Source organism: Lycium barbarum, chromosome 12 (genome assembly GCF_019175385.1).
Source record: "Lycium barbarum isolate Lr01 chromosome 12, ASM1917538v2, whole genome shotgun sequence".
Classification (NCBI taxonomy): Eukaryota; Viridiplantae; Streptophyta; class Magnoliopsida; order Solanales; family Solanaceae; genus Lycium; species Lycium barbarum.
The window spans coordinates 93116849-93122294 of record NC_083348.1 but is presented as its reverse complement, the minus strand read 5'-3'; the positions used below and the strand labels follow the sequence as shown (position 1 = coordinate 93122294).

Sequence of the window (5446 nt, the reverse complement as noted above, 5' to 3'; positions counted from 1 at the left end):
TGAGTCAAAAATCAACTTCTTCGCATGAGACTGGGTCTATAGATCAAAGAAAAATTTCCTTTCTAAATATAAGTGTTAAATTTAATTGCTAAATGATGAATTTACTTCAAGGAGAGAGTGAAACTGAGAATGAACACAAATTTAAAACATTATGAAGCAACCACAAAGAAGAAAGGGAGTTTATCATGATTTGCAATCTGCATGAAATCATTCACAGGCCGGTTTCGTGTCAAAGCTGCTCAAGCAGATTGCAAAAGCTTGTAAAGCAGAGAGTGGGTAGCGGTAGTCCATGGTGAACATGTCTTTTCCAATTCTGCCAAACTGTAGAATTATTTTTTCTTGTTTTGGGACTGGTACATTGTGAGAAGGATCAACTTCTGCCAGTAGCTGAAAATTTTTCACAGAAGCCATTGTAACCCGACCTTCAAAAATTTAAACACCAGCACTGCAATTGTTCATGCCACCCAGGAGCCTTGTTTTTTAGCACAAGCGGCTCTTGAGAAGTCACCATCATTGCTGACTTTGAAAAGCCAGACGAGCTGATATCTATAGCTGACTCCTTTGCTTTTGAGAGTGGTGCAGAAAATGACTTGTCATCAAACAATTGTGGGAATGATTTAGGTGATGGAGCACTGCCTCCCTCCTGTATTGAAGACAAAGGAATAGAGCGCATGGTACAATGAAATCTCCTAGGTCCTCTTACATGGCTAACATTGAGTTCATAGGAAATGGTAGCTACTGGACCAGGTTGTTGCTGCATCACTTGGAGGTTGGCTATCATATATGGAAAACTTGGTCCCAAGAAAGTCAGACCTGGTCATATCGTTTTCAATCATAAGTAGAGGCTTTATTTTTGCTTCCTACTATTTTGAAGGGGCAGAAATAAGTGAATGAAGGAAATATAATTGGAAATTTGATATAACTTGCCTTAGTTTCTCTGCTTGTTGCCCTTCTGATCCTTTTGGCGGCCAACAATAGTTTATCCCTTTCATCCTCAGCTGTCATGAAGTAAAAGATCAACTATGCATCTTCCATCAATTAGGAGGAATTCCCGATAAAAAAAACATGACCACAAACATTAAGTAGAAGTTATATGCATTTTTGCATTTCAGGCGGGTTTGCAGCTGTGGATTCGATTCCTATTCTTATGTATATGCAACCTAAGCATCTAATTTTGTCCGTGCATATCAACAATCATGCTAGTGTACTAACTTGAATGTCAGACATAATACTGATACATCAGCCTAAGTGTAAGTTCCCTGTTAAAGTAGGATCTTAAAATCTTTACAAGACAATCTCTGTTAATTAATCGAATACAAAAGAAAGCATGAAGCTGGTTCAGAGACAAGGAATCATTTAAGAGATTATCCATCTCACATTTCTAGTGTTTAACGAAGAGAAGTTTCGGATAGGCAGAAGATACTACTTACATGGAGTCATGCCAAAGTAGAGGCGATAAACTGACTTAGTTTTGTCCCGTTTGATAAAGCACTGGATTGGGGATTCACGGGGACCCGGCTGGTTTAAACATGGAAACAAAAAGACGCTTTAAGTTTAAATCAATATCGGCAATAGCAACAAGAAGGAAACTGAAACAGATTAAGGAGATTTCCTGCTTGAGTGAAATGGGAAAGGTAAGCCTACCACATTCCTCAGGAGTCTTAACAATCTCCTTGGTAATTTTCCTCCATGACTTGCAAACAGATGCACAAGAGACCATCACAGAACGAGCAGGCCATGATGCCTCACTCTCTTCAACCCTGCGGATGATATCCAAAAGCACTTTTGGTGGTAAGTTTGCCCACTGCCCTTGTTCAATGGCATCGGAAAGGGCTACATGAGGGACAATTTGTGACCGGGTTCTGTTCCTCTGATGCTTTCTTTCTACACCCTTCCCGTCTTTCATCTCCCTCAGCTTACGAACAATGCTCTTGAAAGACATTTCCATGAATCACAAGAACTGAACCTAGCATTTAGAACAATGCAACAGAGAGGAGCTTTACAACATTTTAAGCATTGACTAAATGTCCACGAGGAAAGAACTTTCAAACAATTTTCACCTTTTAATCACATGAATCACACAATCAACTAAGCCTCAATTCCAAATTTTATGGGTCAACTACAGAAGCCATCCATCTTATGAGAAGGTTGGTGGAGCAGTATAGGGAGAGGAAGAGGGATTTACACATGGTATTCATTGACCTAGAAAAGGCTTATGACAAAGTTCCAAGACAGATCCTATGGAAATGCTTGGAGGCTAAAAGTGTACCTGTGGCGTACATTAGGGTGATCAAGGACATGTATGAGGGAGCTAAAACCAGGGTGAGGACAGTAGGAGGAGACTCAGAGCACTTTCCAGTTGTGATGGGGTTGCATCAAGGATCAGCTCTTAGTCCGTTTTTATTTGCCTTGGTGATGGATGGATTGACACGGCAAATTCAAGGTGAGGTGCCATGGTGTATGCTTTTCGCGGACGACATAGTCCTGATTGACGAGACTCGTAGCGGAGTTAACGCTAAGCTGGAGTGTTGGAGACATACTCTGGAGTCTAAAGGGTTTACGCTGAGTAGGACCAAGACAGAGTACTTGGAGTGTAAGTTCAGTGAAGCAACTCAGGAGGCTGACTTGGAAGTAAGGCTTGGTACCCAGGCCATCCAGAAGAAAAGTAGTTTCAAGTACCTTGGGTCTATTGTGCAAGGCAGCGAGGAGATTGACGATGATGTCACACATCGTATTGGGACAGGGTGGATGAAATGGAGGCTTGCTTCCGGAGTGCTATGTGACAAAAAGGTGCCACCAAAACTTAAGGGAAAGTTCTACAAAGTGGTGGTTAGACCGACTATGCTGTATGGGGCGGAGTGTTGGCCAGTTAAGATCTCTCACGTTTAAAAGATGAAAGTTGCCGAGATGAGAATGTTGAGATGGATGTGTGGCCACACCAGGAGTGACAGGATTAGGAATGAGGATATTCGGGATAAGGTGGGGGTGGCCTCGGTGGAAGACAAGATGCGAGAAGCGAGATTGAGATGGTTTGGGCATGTGAAGAGGAGAGATACAGATGCCCCAGTGCGGAGGTGTGAGAGGTTGGCCATGGATGGTTTCAGACGAGGTAGGGGTAAGCCGAAGAAGTATTGGGGAGAGATAATTAGACACGACATGGCGCAATTACAGCTTACCGAGGACATGACCTTAGATAGGAGGGTTTGGAGGACCCAAATTAGGGTAGAAGGCTAGTAGATAGTCTCGTTATCCGTTCTTATTAGTAGTCGCATTATTGCAATATAATTTCTTGTGCTCCGATTTCTGCTATTATCTGTTATTATGTGTTATTTCCTGTGCTTTGGTTATCCTGTGTCATCTGCTCTGATTTCTGCTATTATCGATTATTTTCTGTGCTCTGATTATCCTGTATTATCTGTGTCGCTTGCATTATTTCATTTCCATATCGCTTTAAATCTCTTATCCGAATCTCTTAACCTTATCTAACCGTATCTGACTTCTTTTTATGCTTTTATTGAGCCGGGGGTCTTTCGGAAACAGCCGTCCTACCTTGGTAGGAGTCAGGTCTGCGTACACTCTACCCTCCCCAGACCCTACGATGTGGGATTTCACTGGGATGTTGTTGTTGTTGTTGTTGTATATGATTTTCCTTTAGGTTGGATACAAGCTATGAATTGGAATGAAAGACAATTCCGAATCCGCTTTGTCTACGAACAAGGAAGTTATAAGTAATGCAACTATGAATCTCATGGAGAGTTCAATTTCAACATTCTGCACTATTTGGGCCCATTTAATTACAACTCTAAATTGGTCTTTTAAGACAAATTTTGAGATTATCTAAAACTAGATGTACTTTAATCCAACATTTATCTATTCACTGACATACAAGTCTTTTACAAGACTGAAAAAACCCTCATGAACACCCAACCTAATCTAGACGTAATAACAACACTATGACTTAATCCCAACATGTCGCTATTGCCTATTATCCACATACACCATATCTTTTCTTTTCCAGCTAATGATCCAGTATAAACTTTTTTTGAACAAGTCCAAACAAGGGATTCTCCAAAGACGGAGCCTAATGGAAGAGGATTTGAAAACCTCTAAATCCCTTCCTCTTTAACATAGATACTAAAGAACAATTAATCAACAATGCCTCAATCCCAAGCTAGTTGGAGTTCACTACACATATTTTGTATAATGGTTCAAGTTTATTCTTCAATCGCTAGAGGTTTTATCATTATTAGACTACTTTTACACTGGCCATCTACATAAGGAAACTCTCCATCTATCTATGGGACAGGAGATGGAAAATCTAATTTAAGCTGCAAACAAATATAACTTCCAATTCAAATTATAGTTTCTTCTTAGCAACTATATCACTTTCAATTCAAATAATAAGTTATACGGTAGAACTTAGTTATGTTAGTCCTCGTTCTTTTTTTGGGGACAAGTGAGTTTAATTACAAGTAATTCGAGACAAAGACTATTCGAACAATGGTAATTTTCTGAACATGAACAAGTTCATGGTTTTGTATGTTCCTTTCATGTATATGTGTATAGAGAGACTAAGACATGCTTAAGAAAACAAATGCATGTCACCTTTTTTTTAGAAATCAAAATCCAATTTTTCTCAAAATTTCAACTCATAGTGCAATCAACAGAGTTATCATCCAACTGATTACCAGATTCCTAAAATTATGTGGAAAAGGGGTTTCCAAAATAAAGAATCATATCAATAAGTGATTTTTTTTCTTCTTTTTGATAAATTAAATTAAAAGTTCAGTCTTTAGACCAAGAACATAGTGATGAAATCCCAACAGCAAAAGGGGTGGCGAAAATTCATATATAGATAGGAAAAACACATAAAACAAAGGAAATAAATAAGGAGATCATAAGTTCATAATCTCAACTGGAACATAAAAGAAAAATAAAAGAGTTTACCTTTCGAAAAAGCGCAAAGCAAACAACCCTGCAAAGAGGCTCAAAAAGTTGAAGAAGCTGTTCTAATGCGAGTAAAAATTTACCCTATTATATTTACACCTAACCCGTCAACCGGTTCGGGTTAACCGGTAACCGAACCGGTAAAATCGAAATCGGAACCGGAACCATTTATTAAATGCCGGTCCGATTTTAATTTTTTTGGAACCGGAACCGGTAAAATCAAAACCGGACCGGTTAAACCGGTCGAATTTTTCTTTTTTTTTTTTTAAATGTAGCTGTTGGGCTGCTTAGTTGGACCGTTGGCCAACAGTCCATTTGCAAAAATGGCAGTTGTCAAATGGTCCCAAACCCACATTTTGGCCCCCCAAACCCCCAAAATTTTTTTTAACACTTTAACCCATCCCCCACCCTTATATAAACCCCTCTCCATTTCCATTTTAATTCACATCAATTCACTATTCTCTTTCTCTCAATCTCTCAATTATAGTTACTTTGCAAC

The 5446-nt window shown here is 39.4% G+C and overlaps 1 pseudogene; it reads right to left on the bottom strand.

The window, feature by feature from the left end:
- On the bottom strand, positions 1-5174 carry LOC132622397 (tubby-like F-box protein 5; annotated as a pseudogene).
- Positions 5175-5446: the final 272 nt, after the last annotated feature.